This window comes from Ovis canadensis, chromosome 7 (genome assembly GCF_042477335.2).
Source record: "Ovis canadensis isolate MfBH-ARS-UI-01 breed Bighorn chromosome 7, ARS-UI_OviCan_v2, whole genome shotgun sequence".
In the NCBI taxonomy this organism is placed as follows: Eukaryota; Metazoa; Chordata; class Mammalia; order Artiodactyla; family Bovidae; genus Ovis; species Ovis canadensis.
The window spans coordinates 112,990,882-113,008,700 of record NC_091251.1 but is presented as its reverse complement, the minus strand read 5'-3'; the positions used below and the strand labels follow the sequence as shown (position 1 = coordinate 113,008,700).

General features: G+C 48.0%; 1 protein-coding gene across 9 annotated transcripts in view; it reads left to right on the top strand.

The window, feature by feature from the left end:
- RPS6KA5 (ribosomal protein S6 kinase A5) overlaps positions 1 to 17,819 on the top strand; it is a 189,873-nt gene that overhangs the window by 19,119 nt on the left and 152,935 nt on the right. For 4 of the 9 annotated variants that reach the window (XM_069597272.1, XM_069597269.1, XM_069597276.1 and 1 more), the window contains exon 2: positions 6,937 to 7,044. The exons of the other annotated variants lie outside the window; for them this stretch is intronic. The gene's annotated coding sequence lies outside the window, so the exon portion shown is untranslated. The remainder of the gene's footprint in view (positions 1 to 6,936; positions 7,045 to 17,819) is intronic. 9 annotated transcript variants of the gene reach the window in all.

The window sequence follows — 17,819 nt, the reverse complement described above, 5'->3', positions numbered from 1 at the left end:
AAAAGAAACGGTATACAAGCCACATGGCACTAGAGCTATGGAGGAATTTCTTTGGAAACATTTTGGTTGCAGGTGGACATTACAAGAAGACATTTGACCCTACTATTCTCAGCAGTGTTCCCTGTAAGCCATTCAAAAGATTGTGAGCACAGATACGGAGAACAAACCAGTGGTTCCCAGTGGAGAGAGGGACGGGGAGGGGCAGGAGATGGGTATCAGCTTAAGAGGTACAAACTGCTGTGTGTAAAATAAATAAGCTGCAGGGACGTATTGTGCAGCACAGGAAACTATTAACAGTATTTAATAATAAGTGTATGTGGAGTATAATCTGGAAAATTTTAGAATCACTGTGTTGTACACTCTGAATCAATTATGCCTTAATTTAAAAATGTAAATAAATGAATATCCATCTTATTAAAAACTTTTTAAAGATTTGTGAGCGGACCACTTTGATCCTGAGGCTGGTCCTGAGGCTTCTGTGCTCTGACTCAGCTGTGGTCGCTGGGTGGCATGAGTTCGGTGGGTGCTCTTCCTGTGTGCTCTGCTAAACCGCCAGCGACCCTGTGTGTGCCGCAGGCTGAGAGGAGACCAGGGTCAGGGGCTTCACGCCACTTCACACGGCTTGCAAGTGGCAAAACCGGGTGTGAACCTAGATATTTGCCCTCCAGCAGCTGCCCTGCCTAAGCCTTTGTTTCTTTGTGGCTGATTTTTCACGCGGCCTGAGAAGAACGTGCCTTGATGTACTGGTTTCTTTATTTCCCATCGCGGGGGTGGAGGGACAAGGGTGAGGACGGTGAGGGTTGCTTTCAGGAACTGTCCGATTCTGTAGTTGTGAGAGAGGCCAGCTTTAAAAGACGGGTCTTTCTGGTGTGTGTGCAGAGCAGACACCCGTGAGCCTGCCCGCTGGGGCTGTCTGATCTCACTGTTTTGTGATGCTGGGTTCGTACCTGCTTTTCTGTTTCTGCTGCGTGTATTGTCTGTTTACTTGCCTGCTCAGCTGTGCCAGGTCTTAGCTGAGGCGCGAGGGAGCTCTGTCCTCCTCGGGGCGTGAAGGGTCTTCAGTGCCGCGTGCGGGGCTTCCGCCTAGCCGCACACACTCTGGCACGCGGCGTGTTGGCGCTCCTGCCCCACCGGGACCGCGCTCCGGCTCCCGGCCCTGGGAGCCTGGGGCTCAGCCCCTCGACCACTGGGAAGCCCCCATGTCCGTCTTTTTCTAGAAGCTGTTACTAGTTCAGTTGAACCTTATGGAACCGTGATCCTGAATGCAGGCTTTGTCATCCCAGTTGTGGTTTATGCTTTCACAACATAAGCATATGTGCGTAAGTCACAGCCCGCGATGATACTTTGCGTGTCTTTCTCTCTGCGTGTGTGTGTGCGCTCTCTCTCTGTCGTGATCCCACTTTGCGATCCCACGGGCCATAGCCCACCAGGCTCCTCTGTCCATGGGATTTTCCCAGCAAGGATACTGGAGTGGGCTGCCGTTTCCTCTTCCAGGGGTCTCTTTACATAAACACGACATCATGTAATACACACGTCCTTAGGAAACACATGCAGGCCTGTTATGTGTCTCCTTCGCTGCTGCATTAAAAGTGAGTGCTGTTTGCTTGGCCGTCTGTAACTTCTGTCAGTTTAACTTCGTTGCTCCTTGGTGTTCCCTTGTATGACTGTATCATGGTTTCCTGTGCATTGTCCTGTGAATGGATGCTCAGGGCTTTATTTTCCGTCATGCAGGGGGCTGTGTGTGGCATGTTCACGCACCCACTCCCACGTGTGCAGGAGTCTCTGTATAGTGTATACCTAGGGTTAGAGTCGCCGCTCTGTGGGTGTGCACAGCTTTCATTTCACTCAGCGTTGCCAAACTGCTCTCCAGACCGACTGTGCTGGCTCACGTTCCCACCAGCGGGGCGTGAGAGCTCATCTCGCGGGTCGCCTCTTGGCTTTACATCTTTAAGCTGGTCTGATGGGGGAGAAGGCGTCTCTTTTTGCAGAGTCATTTCCCTGAACACTGATAGGCTTGATAGGGCTCTTGAAAAATGTAGATGAAAATGAGGCAAAACAAAAATATAGGAGACTTGTCGACCATTTGGTTTCCCTCTTTTGTGAAACTGCCCTGTCATCTACCCCTCACTTACTTTTTTTTTTAATTGGGTTGCTTTTCTGTGTTTGAAAGGAGCCCATTCCTGTGATTACACGCCCTGTGTCCCTAACTTCTTAGACAGTATTTTGGATATAATTTAGCCCTTTTAAAAATGCCTGTGAACAGCATTGCTGTGCTGTCTAGATGGCCGTGCGGAAGGTGTGTGAGACTGCGGGTGATGGGTCCTCAGTGGCTGGACTGCTGTGCCTTTTAGAATTGCCGTTTACTTGCGAAAGTACTTCCCTGTTCTCCTCGCTGCTTCTCTTCTCTCGTCTCCCTCTCGGTGCTCCCGGTGCCTCTCATTGCTTCTCTGCTGTCTGGTTTTAGATAAAATGATCTGGGTGAGGCTCCCAGAATTGTGTGTCTCATGGGGAGTGGATGTGCTGTGACGAGCTGCTTTCCTCAGATCTGGGGAGCCCCTGAGGTTAGTCCCAGTTGTATGTGGACTTGGACTTGGACCCTGGGTGAGCACATTTGCTGAACAGTGACTTCTGGGTTAGTGTGAGCATGGCTCCATCCCAGCAGAAATGATGAGCGTTTGAGACTGGCAGGTATTACTGTAAATCCACATGAAAATTATCTTTTAAAATTCTAGATTACAAGTTTTCAAGAGTAAAATTTTTTTTCTTTTGGGTTTCTCAGTGTTGCTAGAACATGAAATCTTTCAGACGTTTATGTGTTTGATCGGGCCTCCACTGTGGTTAACATTGCTTGTTAACTTTTTAATGTTCCCACTGGCTAATCTGAAACATTCTTTTATCCCCCTGTTGCTTTGGCATTAAAATTCTGTGAGGACAGAGACTCTGTCTGTTCTTCACAACTGTATCTGGTCACTTAGAGTAGTCTGGGACACGGTAGACACGCAGATATTTGAGGGGATGCCCAGTGGGGTGGATTCCACTGTCCCTACTTTCTTAGTGACAAGCCCAGCTAGTTGACTTAAAAAGATTAATAAGATTATTTTATATTTGTTTCAGTTACTTTCTTTCTGCCTCAGATTATCTACCTGCTTTTCTGTCTTGTCTCTTTTTTTTGTACTGTGTTAAAGGGTGAATCTGATCCAGAGTGTACCCCATGTGGTGAAAACAATTATTTAAACTATGGAATAGACTAGAAAATTAAAAAGTGTATGTAAAGTATCAGGAATAATGCTACAACAGTCATCTGAGAATCTCTGTCTTTCTATCACAGATATTGGGTTGGCCAAAAAGTCTGTTTGGGTTTTCATAAGATGTTGCAGAAAAACCTGAAGAAACGTTTTGGCCAACTCAGTACAGTATCTTCCCCAGGGTCGCAAGCCCGGTAGCTTATGTGGCTGAGATTAGAAAATAGGTCTTTTTAGCTCAGGAGCACGTGCTCTCCTTGAACATTCTGTGCTGCCCTCCACGTCTGCTTGTAGCTCCTCTCTTTAGCTTGAAGTAGCCGATTTACACTGTTGCGTTGGGTTCGGGTGGACAGCACAGTGCTTCAGTGGTTTCTACAGCTTAGTTCCTTTACGGGTGACTGACTCCGAGATGCTAGGACACCGTTCCCTGTGCTCTGAGTCTAAGGCGTTTCAGCCGTGCTGGACTCTGTGCGGCCCCGTGGGCCGCAGCCCAGCGGGCTCCCCCGCCGCCGGGGCTCCCCAGGCAGGAGCCCTGAGCGGGGCCGCTGCCCTGGCCTTGCTGCCCGTCTGCCGCACACACAGTAGTTGTGTCTGTCGCGGTTGGTGGTGTTTAGTCCGTCACTAAGCACGTCTGACTCTTCGAGGCCTCCTGGACTGTAGCCCACAGCTCCTCTGACCGCAGGGTGTCCCAGGCAAGGACTCTGGAGGGGTTGCCATGTCCTTCCCCAGGGCGCCTTCCTGACCCAGGGGTCAAGCCTGGGTCTCCCTCACTGGCAGGCGCATGTTTTGCTGCTGAGCCACCAGGGAAGCCTGTGCCAGTTAGTCCCATACCCGTAACTTGTCCCTCCTTCCTTCCCTCGCTCCTCCGGTGGCGACGAGTTCGGTTTCCGCATCTGCAGAGTCTGTTTCTGTTTCGTGTGGGAGTGTTTTAATGTGGAAGGGACATTTTCGTGAAAACTCGCTCAGTTCTGCAGGGCCCATGGCAGCCAGCGGAAGCCGTCCTGCGTGTTTCGGCTGGACGTGATCTCTGCTTCCTCTGACGGCCCCACATTTTGACGGCAGTGCGTTTCACTGGGTGTTTTGGTTCTCCTTTGGCAAAGTTTACTCTGTTAGATAGTAAGCTCTGGGGGAGCTGTTGTCTCCGTCTTGGTTTCCTAGTGCCTGTCATAATTAGCATGAGAGGACTGGTCCCCAAGTCCTCTTATAATAACTGGTGGGAGAAGACTCAGCGTCAGTGGTTTCAGAAAAGGAGGTGGAGGAGACAGCATGTAGCGAGGGCTGCCCGCGCCCCGGGGCGTCCAGGCTCCTGCCGGCCGCTCGGCAGGCCGCAGCCTGTGACCTCTGGCCTCACTGCCGACAGCTGACGTCGACTGTGCAGACTCAGACAGGAATGTGGGGCAAGAGGGACGGGCGTTCTGTCTGCGAGGTGTTTGCTTCCTGTGTAGGATTTGAAATCCTCCTCAGGAGACGTTGTTGTATGTTTCTGGCTTTGGCTGCGCAGTTTCACGCGGCCACCCTTCTGCAGGGCGGCTGTGAGACTGGATGTGCGTTCTCAGCCTCTCAAGGCGCGGGAAGTGGTGATTGAGAACGGCGGTGAGCGACCGGTATGCAGCATCTGCCATAAAGAGGACTTGATGAACACTCTATTTATTTAAAAAACTTTATCAAAGGTGACCCACACATGTGCTTAGCGAGCACTGTGCAGCGCGGTCCGCGGCCTGGCCCCCGCCCGCCGCTCCCTCTCTGCTTCCTGCCTTCCTCTGTTACAGCAGGTCCGCCAAAATGGCACTGCACGGCCCTTCAGTCAGCAGTCTCAGAGCTCCTTGTTTTATTTGTTCATCTGTTTAGCAGGCTTCCCTGGTGGCTCAGGTGGTAGAGAATTTGCCTGCAGTGAAGGAGACCCGCATCCTATCCCTGGGTCAGGAAGATCCCCTGGATAAGGAAATGACAGCCCCCTCCAGTATTCTTACCTAAAGAATCCTGTGGACAGAGGAGCCTGGTGGGCTAGTCCGTGGGTTGGCAAAGAGTCGGACCCGGCTAAGCGACGTACACTTTCCCTCCCACTTAATGGAGTCACAGTTCTGGCTGAACCCATATGCAGTCTTTAGTTGCTGTCTAAACAGTCATAGCTGAGCCAGGAATTTGTTTCCTTCTTTGTATAATTTTTTCCCCAGAGTTAACTTACCCCGGTCTTTCCATTCAGTTACTTTTCTTTGAGTCTCTCAGTGCCCCACCTGTTCCAGCAGCTCTGTGAATTCCTTTTCTGTGTGATTTTCTGTAGATGAGACAGCCCTTCTTCCTGGAGGCCTTCCTGCTGAGCCCTCTGTCCTCATCCCCGTGGACTAGTTTCTCTCAGCTGCTGTGTGATTGTCGCTGTGGGACTTTCCTTCACTGTCATCTCGAGAATGATGCGCTTAGTCCTGTTTTCCCCCAGATCTTGTGGCTTCACCTTAAAGATTTTTTTGATCTACAAACGTCTTGATTGTGTTCTCGTATGTGTGACAACGTTACTAGTTTACCTTATGGTTTGGGAGCATCTTTTTATTTTGGAAGGCCAGGATGTAGGCGCGTTTTCCCTGCCGTGCGTTTGGGATCCGCAGGTGGTTTCTTCCCAGTGGCCCAGGGCGGCAGCGAGTGCACTGTGCCCTTCCTTTCTGTGTTGCTGTTGCTTACTTGCTGAGTCGTGTCTGACTCTTTCGAGCCTCCATGGACTGTAGCCTGCCAGGCTCCTCGTCCATGGAATTCTCCTGGCAGGAATACTGGCGTGGGCTGCCACTTCCTTCTCCAGGGAATGCTTGTGACCCTGCATTGTGGGTGGATTCTTTACCGCCGAGCCACCCCAGGGAAGCCCTGTGTGGCATCACCCTGAGTGGTTCACGCTCATTGTCTTGTTTAGTCAGTACGATATCTCGTTTGGACCAAACACTGCGTTTCCTAAGGATTCTGAATTTTTTACCTCTCTTCATCCCCAGAGCAGATCCTGTAGGGCCAGTACTGTTAATGTCCTCACTTTACAGACGGCGGTACAGGGGTTCACAGAGGGAAGTTAGGCAGCTTGTCTGAGAATGCACAGCTGGAGATGGTGCCCAAACCCTAACCTACACAGTGAAGTTCTAGGTCACTGCTGTTCTAGACAGCTCTATGCAGTGCCTACGTGTAATTAGAACTGGTTAGATATTTGTAGGATAAACATTTTAAACTATACTCTGGGTTTTCATTTTTTTAATTAAAATGTATTTTAAAAGATATACTTTCTTGCTTAGCTGTTGACTACTTCTTTTCTTTGTGAAATTTTAATATTTTTTATTTTCCCATTTTTTCAGAGTCAATTTCAATATAATAAAGGAGGACAGCTTCATAAAGTGGAAACCTACTTTTTAAAAGCTAGTATGTTTTCACCCACATTTTAATGGTTATAGAAAATGGAAGGCAATAATAAAGCAAATAATGGGAAGGCAAAATTGAATTTTTAATGTCATTTCCCATGAGGAACATATGGGTGTCCAATTTTTTATTCTTGTAATATTCCTTTAAAAGGTCCTCTTACAGGCATACAACAAAGAACAAGTAAGTCTTTTCTACAGTTAATCTTTCGCTATGGATGTCCTTGAATTTTTTAAAAAGGATTATGCTTGTCAGTGTACTGTTGTTCAGATACTGTAGCTACTTTAAAGCTTGCCTTTTTATCTTCCAGGTGTATGAGCCAAGTTAGAGAACTATGACAAGTGCAAATTGAATGAATATCCTGCTCTGTATTTACCACCCCATCAGCTGTGCTGATGTTTTCGTGCTAAGTAAGAAGGTAAATTAACAACATCTAAATATATGTTTGGACTTCCCTGATGGCTCAGCCTTGTAAAAAGTCCACCTGCAGTGCGGGAGACCTGACTTACAGAAACATCTGAGTCTATAAATGTAAGCCTAAGTGTGCACGTATTTGTTGCTCCTTTTATTAAAATCCAGGCTTTCCTGGTGGCTTAGATGGTAATCTGCCTGCAGTGTGCGAGACCAGATCTGATCCCTGGGTCAGGAAGACCCACTGCAAGAGGGAATGGCTGCCCACCCCAGTATTTTTGCCTGAAGAATTCCATGGACAGAGGAGCGTGATGGGCTACAGTCCATGGGGTCGCAGAGAGTCAAACATGATTGACTGACTTAACACTTTCACTTACTAAAATCTGGGGAGATTCTGATTCTGTTCATAAGGATATTAATGGACACAGTCATCTTCCATAATTTAAAGTCGGCAATAACTTGCTTTGGCCACAGCTAAATTTGTTTGATGAGAGCTCTAATTAAGGCATTTTCAGTTCAGTTCAGTTCAGTCGCTCAGTCGTGTCCGACTCTTTGTGACCCCATGAATCGCAGCACGCCGGGCCTCCCTGTCCATCACCAACTCCCGGAGTTCACTCAGACTCACGTCCATCGAGTCGGTGATGCCATCCAGCCATCTCATCCTCTGTCGTCCCCTTCTCCTCCTGCCCCCAATCCCTCCCAGCATCAGAGTCTTTTCCAGTGAGTCAACTCTTCACATGAGGTGGCCAAAGTACTGGAGTTTCAGCTTTAGCATCATTCCTTCCAAAGAACACCCAGGGCTGATCTCCTTCAGAATGGACTGGTTGGCTCTCCTTGCAGTCCAAGGGACTCTCAATAGTCTTCTCCAACACCACGGCTCAAAAGCATCAATTCTTCGGTGCTCAGCTTTCTTCACAGTCCAACTCTCACATCCAGTTGCTGTCATTTAGCCAACCAAAATATTGCATATATTTGACAGGTCTTATTTGGATTTACTACATGTCATTTGAATTTCTTAGAATGTGATTTCTTTGATTTTAATATTGAGTCAGTCTAGTTTTCACATGCTAAGAAGTATATTTGCTTATTGCAGTTAGCAGAAATATTTAGAAATATTTCAGGTTTAAGATGAAGCTTCTGTTATACAGATTTCTGGTTCTCCTCTGGCACAAGGTAGGTCCATTTGTGCTTGGGTAGAATCATTTGACTAGTTTTGGCCAACAAAATTGATCAGCGGTTCTGTGTAAGGCATTTAACTTGTGCATTTAACTGCCAGTGTGACGCTCTTCCAACACTTTACCCCAATGCTTCCTCAGCTCTTGGTGCTTTAGGCAGCGGCTTCTCTGTGATGCTGGGCACCGTGGTGAAGAAGACGTGGGACAGAACCCTGGGTGACCACAGTGGCCGTGCGGGATAAGAGAGAGACTCTTGCTTTCAGCCACTAGGGTGATACGTTGCTGTGATAAAACTTAGATGACTGAGTGATGAAATTTACTTTAGGGAAAGTCTTATATGAGACCTCTGAAAATTTTAGGACTGTGAAGCAGCAAATAATCCATCACTTTTTAAGATGAAAAGGGCAGTGGCATTTAACTTTCCATTGCTGGTCAGGTGGAGCTGGGGTTGAAGGGTTTTAAACTTAGGTAACATCCTCTGAGAGACTTGCAGGCCAAGCTGGAAACTGTGTTTGCCTTGAGGATTTTTTGTTGTTATTTTTGGAAACTCCAGAAATGATACTTTAACAGTGAACAAGAATAGATGTTCTCTGTCTGGTAGTGACAGTTGCCTGATTCCAAATCTCCATATACCGCGGCCCCCCCCCCCCCGCCAACCCCCATATCAGTAAGAAGCTCAAATAAAACCACCTGTGACTGCACCTCCAACTTTGCTGGGAGATGGAGAAGCCGTCATCTTCAGGTTATGGCACAGTAGGGTGGGAAAAGGCAGCGAGTCCCCGTGGAGGTCCTGTTGCCGCAGTCCCGTGGGGGATGGAGTGGGGGAAGGTCGTCTTGAGAGGCTCTTGAAAGAGAAAGACAGCGGCACAGAAAGCAGACAAAACGCAGGCGAAAGGTAACCTCAGAAAGAGAAGGCGTCAGCAGCACGTGCAGAAATGCTGCTCCCCACCGGGACTTGGTAGGCCCTGGCTCTGGCTTAGGAGAAGGGCGTGAAAGTGAGCAGGATCAGAAGGGCAGTGGTGAAGAAGCTTTGCTTCTAGAGGAGAGTAAATGCGGAAAGGTTAGTCGCCTTGGGAATGTGGCCGGTGAAGAGAGAAAAGAAGCGGAGAAGGTTACAGACCTCGCAGAAGCAAGAGTCGCCCGTAGTCCCTCCCCATCGTCCATGAAGCAAGGTGGCCCTCCCTAAACTGATGGAGAAAGCCCGTGCCTCAAATACACAGGAGCAGGAAAGAGGAATACAGAGCTTCTATGAAAATAAAGCAAAATGCAAATTACATGTTCCAGGTGGTGCAGAGTCTCCCGTGCATCCACATTATGCAGAAGAGAAGCTGGCATGAGCACTCCCAACTGAGGCAGTGTCTTTAGCAAAGCGCCAGGGCGACTTCCCTGCTGGTCCAGCGGCTAACATTCCTGCTTCCGCTGCAGGGGGCTAGCTTCAGCCCTCGATTGGGGGAACTAAGATCCCACATGCCCCACAGCACAGCCAAAAGAAAGAAAAAAAGCCTTGGTAATGTTGAAAAAATACCTTGAATCAAATATTCAAAAATTAAGAAAGAAACGGACCAGAAAACAGAAGGAAGTGCAGTGAGAGCTGATTGAACTCAAAGGAGAAAGAAAAAGGCAGACTCGCGTCGGAGACGAAGACTAACCAGGTCCCAAAGGAGAATAGAGATTGAACTCAGGGGGAGAGAAAGAAAAAGACAGACTCGCGTCGGAGACGACGACTGAATGACCAGGTCCCGAAGGAGAATAGAGATTGAACTCAGCGGGGAGAATGGAGGGAAAGACAGACTCGCGTCGGAAACGGAGACTAACCAAGTCCTGAAGGAGAATAGAGATTGAACTCGGGGAGAATGGAGGAAAAGACAGACTCGTGTCAGAAACGAAGACTAAATAACCAGGTCCTGAAGGGAGAATAGATCAAAATGAAAATCTAACAAGTATTAAAGGAAAGCAAGGAAGCAACGTTTTCAAGTTAGACACAGCAAGAAAAAGAGGCCTGAGAGAGAGTAGTTGAAGTGAAAGACAAAGTTGTAACATGTACAGCTGGCGTTCTTACAGATAAAACTAACTCATCCAAGAAATGCGATTCCAAAAATAAAAGAAGACTTGAGTCTACACATGGAAATGACCACTGGGTACTGGGAAAAGCTAGTCCGCTCTGAGACATGTCTATTACACTTTAAAGATGCATGCTCAGAGCTTCAGCCCAAAAGATGAGCTAAATCGTACACTGGTAGGAATATTAGCTCATGTCAGACTTCTCAAAAGTGGCATGAAGGCAACACTGGAGCAATTTCTTTTTACTTTTAAAGGAGCTTAAGGAAAGAAGGTGTGAATCAAGAATTACATTCAGCTTTAAGATTAAAACTGTAAAAAAGTTTTGAGTTTTCAAGAACTCAGAAAGTACCTTACATAGGGAGTCTTCCTGAGGAATGTGCTGGACAGTGAGTTCATCTAAAGAGGTGGAAAAAGCTCTGACTAATGAGCACTCACTGTTCAGTTACAGAGCTGAGACTGAGTCAAAGAGGGGAGCCGCAGATAGGACGGCTCGAGAGCCTTGAACCCTATTGTCTGTGTAAGTGCTTGTAATCTCTGCTGCACAAGCAGGCTTAGGCTGTAAGCGTGTATACGCGCGTGCTCCCAGTTTTGGATTCTGTTTCAGCTTTACTTGAGGTCACAGTAGAAGTGCAGTTCTTTGAGCTGTAGCAGAACTCAGAACCCCTCGCACCGCGGACACGCTCACCAGTGAGCTGTAGCACACGGAAGCGGAGCTCAGAACCCCTCGCACCGCGGACACGCTCACCAGTGAGCTGTAGCACACGGAAGCGGAGCTCAGAACCCCTCACACCATGGAAGTGTTCGCCAATCCCAGCCGTTACTTCCGGTCGTAAAAGGTGATAGGAAATTGGTCTAGGACCTGATTCCTTAAATCCTTAGCCTCTTTTCTGCTTCAGCCGCCACCAGTATCCTGTAGTTGCTGACATCCTGATATTTACTGGAGGACACAGGGAGCTGAGTTCACAGGTTGTTTGAGGACACGTGGCTTAGTGACGGCATGTCAGTCATCTGGGGACGTGGGCAGTACTGATGTGCTTCACGTTCCGTCTGCTCCACACTGTAACATTTGGGCTTCATCATTCGGAGTTAGATCGTTACTCTGGTACTTCCTGTAAGTTGACTGTATGCTTTTTGGTTGATTTGTGGTGACTTAAACTAGCTTTTCAACTGTGGTGTTCGAGAAGACTCATGAGAGTCCCTTGGACTGCAAGGAGATCCAACCAGTCCGTCCTGAAGGAAATCAGTCCTGGGTGTTCTTTGGAAGGACTGATGCCAAAGCTGAAACTCACCGTACTTTGGCCACTTAATGCGAAGAACAGAGGTCACAGAAGTCTTTACTTGAGGTCACAGTAAAAATACAGTTCTTTGAGCTGTAGCTGCTGCTGCTGCTGCTGCTAAGTCGCTTCAGTCGTGTCCGACTCTGTGCAGCCCCATAGACGGCAGCCCACCAGGCTCACCCGTCCCTGGGATTCTCCAGGCAAGAATACTGGAGTGGGTTGCCATTTCCGTCTCCAATGAATGAAAGTGAAAAGTCAAAGTGAATTCGCTCAGTCGTGTCCGACTTTTATCGACCCCATGGACTGCAGCCTACCAGGCTCCTCCATCCATGGGATTTTCCAGGCAAGAGTGCTGGAGTGGGTGCCATTGCTCAGAACCCCTCGCACCACGGACACGTTCACCAGTGAGCTGTAGCACACGGAAGCGGAGCTCAGAACCCCTCACACCATGGAAATGTTCGCCAATCCCAGCTTTTACTTCCAGTCGTGAAAGACCCTGATGCTGGGAAAGATTGAAGGCAGGAGGAGAAGGGGACAACAGAGGGTAAAATGGCTGGATGGCATCACTGACTCAGTGGACATGAGTTTGAGCAAGCTTTGGGACTTGGTGATGGACAGGGAGGCCTGGCGTGCTTCGGTTCATGGGGTCGCACAGAGTCGGACCCGACTGAGCCACTGAACTGACTGACTGAAGCTAGTAAATAAGAAATAAGCTCAAATAATTTCACGTACAAATAATTCTTGCAGGCAGAGATTGTAAGGAAATGATCATACACCAGTTGAATGAAGAATCCCTGACAATGTTTTGAAACATACATGTCACAAACGTGTAAAACATGTCTTTGTACAGTATAAGTTCTTATACAGTGCAAGTACTTGCGTAGCAGATTTAAGTATGTGTGTGTGTATCTATCTATATAAAATGACATGAGCATTTATTTCCTGGTTCTGCCCATGGAAGAGCCTAGAAGGCAAGATGGGCCGGTAGCAGTGAGCACAGCTGACGCCCAGTGTTGGTTTCTGATGCCATTTGCACTAAAAGGAGTCAAGGCGACTTCAGAGAAAGCGAGGAAGTGCTTGGAAAGGAAGGAAAGAAAAGGAAGGAGCTGAGTCTGAAGGGCAGAGAAGCCAGCCTGCAGCTGTTTCCACTGACCAAATACGGGTCAGCAGGGCAAGGATGAATTTTAAGTCATTGAAAAACCAGTAATCCATGGAGAGTCTGGTGATAGATAGGATGAAGGGAGGATTCTTTTCAGTCTGGTGCTGACTGGTCAGTGTGGAAGGAGTGGAAGGGTGAAAAGTTATTATTTTGTAATGATGATCGTGCGCAGGCCGGGGAGCAACGTGAGAACTGGGCGTGGAACAACAGCCTGGTTCCAGACAGGAAAAGGAGTGCGTCAAGGCTGTATACTGTCACCCTGCTTATTTAACTTCTATGCAGAGGACATCATGAGAAACGCTGGGCTGGAAGAAGCACAAGCTGGAATCAAGATTGCCGGGAGAAATATCAATAACCTCAGATATGCAGGTGACACCACCCTTATGGCAGAAAGTGAAGAGGAACTCAGAAGCCTCTTGATGAAAGTGAAAGAGGAGAGTGAAAAAGTTGGCTTAAAGCTCAACATTCAGAAAACGAAGATCATGGCACCCGATTCCATCATTTCATGGCAAATAGATGGGGAAACAGTGGAAACAGTGTCAGACTTTAATTTTTTGGGCTCCAAAATCACTGCAGATGGTGATTGCAGCCATGAAATTAAAAGACTCTTGCTCCTTGGAAAAAAAGCTAAGACCAACCTAGACAGCATATTAAAAAGCAGAAACATTACTTTGCCAACAAAGGTCCGTCTAGTCAAGGCCTTGGTTTTTCCATTGGTCATGTGTGGATGTGAGAGTTGGACTGAAGAAGGCTGAGCGCCGAAGAATTGATGCTTTTGAACTGTGGTGTTGGAGAAGACTCTTGAGAGTCCCTTGGACTGCAAGGAGATCCAACCAGTCCATTCTGAAGGAGATCAGTCCTGTGTGTTCATTGGAGGGACTGATGTTGAAGCAGAAACCCCAATACTTTGGCCATGTGATGCAAAGAGCTGACTCACTTGAAAAGACCCTGATACTGGGAAAGATTGAGGGCAGCAGAAGGGGATGACAGAGCATGAGATGGATGGCATCACCGACTTGATGGACGTGTGTTTGAGTGAACTCCGGGAGTTGGTGATGGACAGGGAGGCCTGGTGTGCTGCCGTCATGGGGTCTCAAAGAGCAGACATGACTGAGAAGCTGAGCTGAGCTGAACCGAGGGCACCTTAATGGCCCCAGCTGTTGCCTGCATGATGGAGAAGCTGGACAGTTCTTTGACTGAGCAGACAGACATCGCCGGTGAGCAACCGGCCGACCTCGCGCGCTTCTGGTCGTGACGCCTGAGACGCACACGTGATCTGAGAGGGGTTCAGGCTGTCACATAGAACTTGAATCACGAGGAAGTGTCGGTCAGACAGAAAGTTCTGTTTAAACAAGCACCTCTGTTCTTCAAAAAAAGTCAGTTATAAAAGACAAAGGTTGAGGACATCTTCAAGATTAAATGAGATTAAAGAGATAAATACAACATGTGATTGTATACTGGACTTTGTATGCAAGAAAAAATGCTGTGAAAGGATGTGTTAGGGTTCTCCAAAAACCAGAACCAATGGAATATGTGTACACAGAGAAGGAGACTCTTCAGGAGTAACCGGCTCACGCGACGTGGGGCCAGTCTGGAGTCTGCAGCCTAGGCCAGCAGGCTTGGGATCCAGAAGAGGCTCTGTTCCCGTCAGAGAATCCTCTCTGCCTTACGGGAGGCTGGTCTTTCTTGTTCTATTTGGGCTTTCAATTGATTGAATAAGACCCATCCACGTTATGGAGGGCAGTCTGCTTTACTCACAACCCATGGATTTAAATGTTGAAAACATCATCATAGAGACACCCAGAATAACATCTGAATGGCCAAATATCTGGACATCAGTATGCATCCCTTAAACCATACTTAAACCCCAGATAAAAACAATAGTAAGGTCATACTTGCAGCTGCTACTTCACACTATCCTGTGTGCAGTGTGAAACACATTCAGCCTTTCCTCAGAAGAGGATTCGAAGTCCCCGCGTGGCGGTGGCTCTGCTCCGTGGCATCCTGTCACTTGAATACTGTGAAATAAATCTAATACACCGCGTTACACAAAGGGGTTAAGAGAGGGAAGAGAATAAAGAAGCTTGTTCTATACACACACTCTTCCCCACAAACATATTATTAATGAGGCAAGAAAACAGGGAAGAAACAGCACGTTGCTAATCACAGAGCAGAGCGAGGCTGGCGAGCACAGCCTTCGCGTGTGCAGTGGTCGCGTGGCCTCATCGCCGCTGCCGCCAGCAGTGTCCCAGGAAGGCACCGCAGCACTCCGTGGCTGGCTGCATGGCCCGGAGCCGTCGGTAGAGAGGCCTGAGCCTCGCCTTCTCTGTCTGCCGGTCTTAGGGGGCTCCCTGCGGGCCAGCGCTGCAGGCTGAGAGAGGGCGGTGGAGCAGGAGGGGCTCGGGCGTGCGAGCCACCTCTGCACAGAGTGTAGCGGTGCCTTCAGCACCTACTCAGTCCCAGGCGCACGCTTGTCACTTCCTTCTGATGATGGAGCGCTGCTGTGCGCTCGTGCCTTTATGGAGAGCAAGCTGCTTTACCCAGAGTCCACCGATTTAAATAGTAATCTTATCCCACAGCACCATCACGGAAAGACTTGGAATAGTGTTTGACTTAATATCTGGGCACTCTGTGGTCCAGGCAAGTTGACGCGTAAAATTAGCCATCATAAAGGACATCAAACACATCAGAACAGGGACCACGCGTCCATGCTCAGTCACCCAGTCGTGTCTGACTCTATGACCCCATGGACTGACTGCAGCCCGACAGGCGCCCCTGTTCGCGGGATTCTCGAGGCAAGGATACTGGGATGGGGAGCCGTTTCCTGCTCCAGGGCATCTTCCCAACCCAGGGATTGAACCCATGTCTCCGGCGTTAGCAGGTGTTCTTCACCCCTGAGCCATCTGGAAGCCCAAAGGGACCGTAGCTTATTTTATCAATATCAAGCTTTCTGAATTTGGTAACTGTGCTGAGGTCACTTAACAGGATTTTTAGGAAAAGCACTCTGAACTACTAGGGTTTCCCTGGGGGCTCAGATCGTGGAGAGTCTGCCTGCAGTGCGGGAGACCTGGATTTTATCCTTGGGTTTGGAAGAGCCCTTGGAGGAGGGCATGGCAACCCGCTCCAGTGTTCTTGCGTGGAGAATCCTGTGGACAGGGGAGCCTGGTGGGCCACAGCCCATGGGGTCACAAAGAGTTGGACATGAGTGAGTGACTAACACTTACACTTTTCATTCTGGACTACTCAAATGTAGGGTGCACGCTGTGTGCAGACGACTCTGAAGTAGATCATACAAGAATAAGGGGTGTGTGTGTGTGCGTGTGCGTGTGCGTATGGGTGAGACAGGAGACAGATGTGGCAGAATGTTAAAGATGAGTGATCATGAATATGGGAGTTGGCTGTTTCTGCAGCTTTGGATTTTGAAGCTACTTTAAAAAGAAAAATGTAAATGATAGGGTACGTTATTAAGAGGCCAGACAGTCTGTACCTTTTTCACGGCAACACAATTATGCTCAGACCCTTGTCATAACTGCTCAACTTGGCGTCAGGAAAATGGGATACACACCTCATCCTTGAGACAAAAAGAGGGGGTACAGGGGCGCACCTGCTCTCGAGATTTGGTGTCTGTGAGTCCCTCTAGAGCTGCCGGGGACCTTTCTTCCAAATCACAGATGTGGGGTCGGAGCGTGGCTGCTTTGAAGAAAACAGTGAAAGCTGAAATGGAGGGAGGCTGGGCCAAGGCAGGATGACTTTAGCTTCTTTGATCTCCAGCGTTCGTGGCATTAAATTATATAGTTCACCATGAATTAAAATTAACGTTTTTAGAAGGTGGGATTGTGCTTGAAAAACGAGTTGGCGGCAACCCTGTGAAAGTCTATAGCTGCGAGCAGATTCCTGCCGTCTGATGTGTGGCTCTCGGCTGCCGCAATTTGAGTGCTGATGAAAACGAGATTGGTACTCTTAGCAGCATGTAGTCTGGAAAACAGAAAAAGGAAAAGGTGTTGATGAAGTCCTTTCTCACAATAGAGTTAAATGCAGAGGTGACAGTACACTTCGCCAAAGATGGAGAAGCTCTAACCGTCAGCAGAAACAAGACCTGGAGCCGACTGTGGCTCAGATCATGAGCTCCTTATCGCCAAATTCAGACTTAAATTGAAGACAGTAGGGGAAACCACTAGATCATTTAGATATGACCCGAATCAAATCCCTTACGATTATACAGTGGAAGTGAGAAATAGATTCAGGGGATTAGGTCTGATAGACAGAGTGCCTGAATAACTATGGACGGAGGTTCGTGACATTGTACAGGAGGCAGGGATCAAGACCATCCCCAAGAAAAAGAAATGCAAAAAGGGAAAATGGCTGTCTGGGGAGGCCTTACAAATAGCTGAGAAAAGAAGAGAAGCTAAAAGCAAAGGAGAAAAGGAAAGATATACCCATTTGAATGCAGAGTTCCAGAGAATAGCAAGGAGAGATAAGAAAGCCTTCCTCAGTGATCAGTACAAAGAAATAGAGGAAAAGAACAGAATGGGAAAGACTAGAGATCTCTTCAAGAAAATGAGAGATACCAAGGGAACATTTCATGCAAAGATGGGCTCGATAAAGGACAGAAATGGTCTGGACCTAACAGAAGCAGAAGATATTAAGAAGAGGTGGCAAGAATACAAAGGAGAACTGTACAAAAAAGATCTTCATGACCCAGATAATCATGATGGTGTGATCACTCACCTAGAGCCAGACATCCTGGAATGTGAAGTCAAGTGGGCCTTAGAAAGCATCACTACAAACAAAGCTAGTGGAGGGGCTGGAATTCCTGTTGAGCTATTTCAAATCCTAAAAGATGATGCTGTGAAAGTGCTGCACTCAATATGCCAGCAAATTGGGAAAACTCAGCAGTGGCCACAGGACTGGAAAAGGTCAGTTTTCATTCCAATCCCAAATAAAGGCAATGCCAAAGAATGTTCAAACTACCGCACAATTGCACTCATCTCACACGCTAGTAAAGTAATGCTCAAAATTCTCCAAGCCAGGCTTCAGCAATAGGTGAACCGTGAACTTCCAGATGTTCAAGCTGGTTTTAGAAAAGGCACAGGAACCAGAGATCAAATTG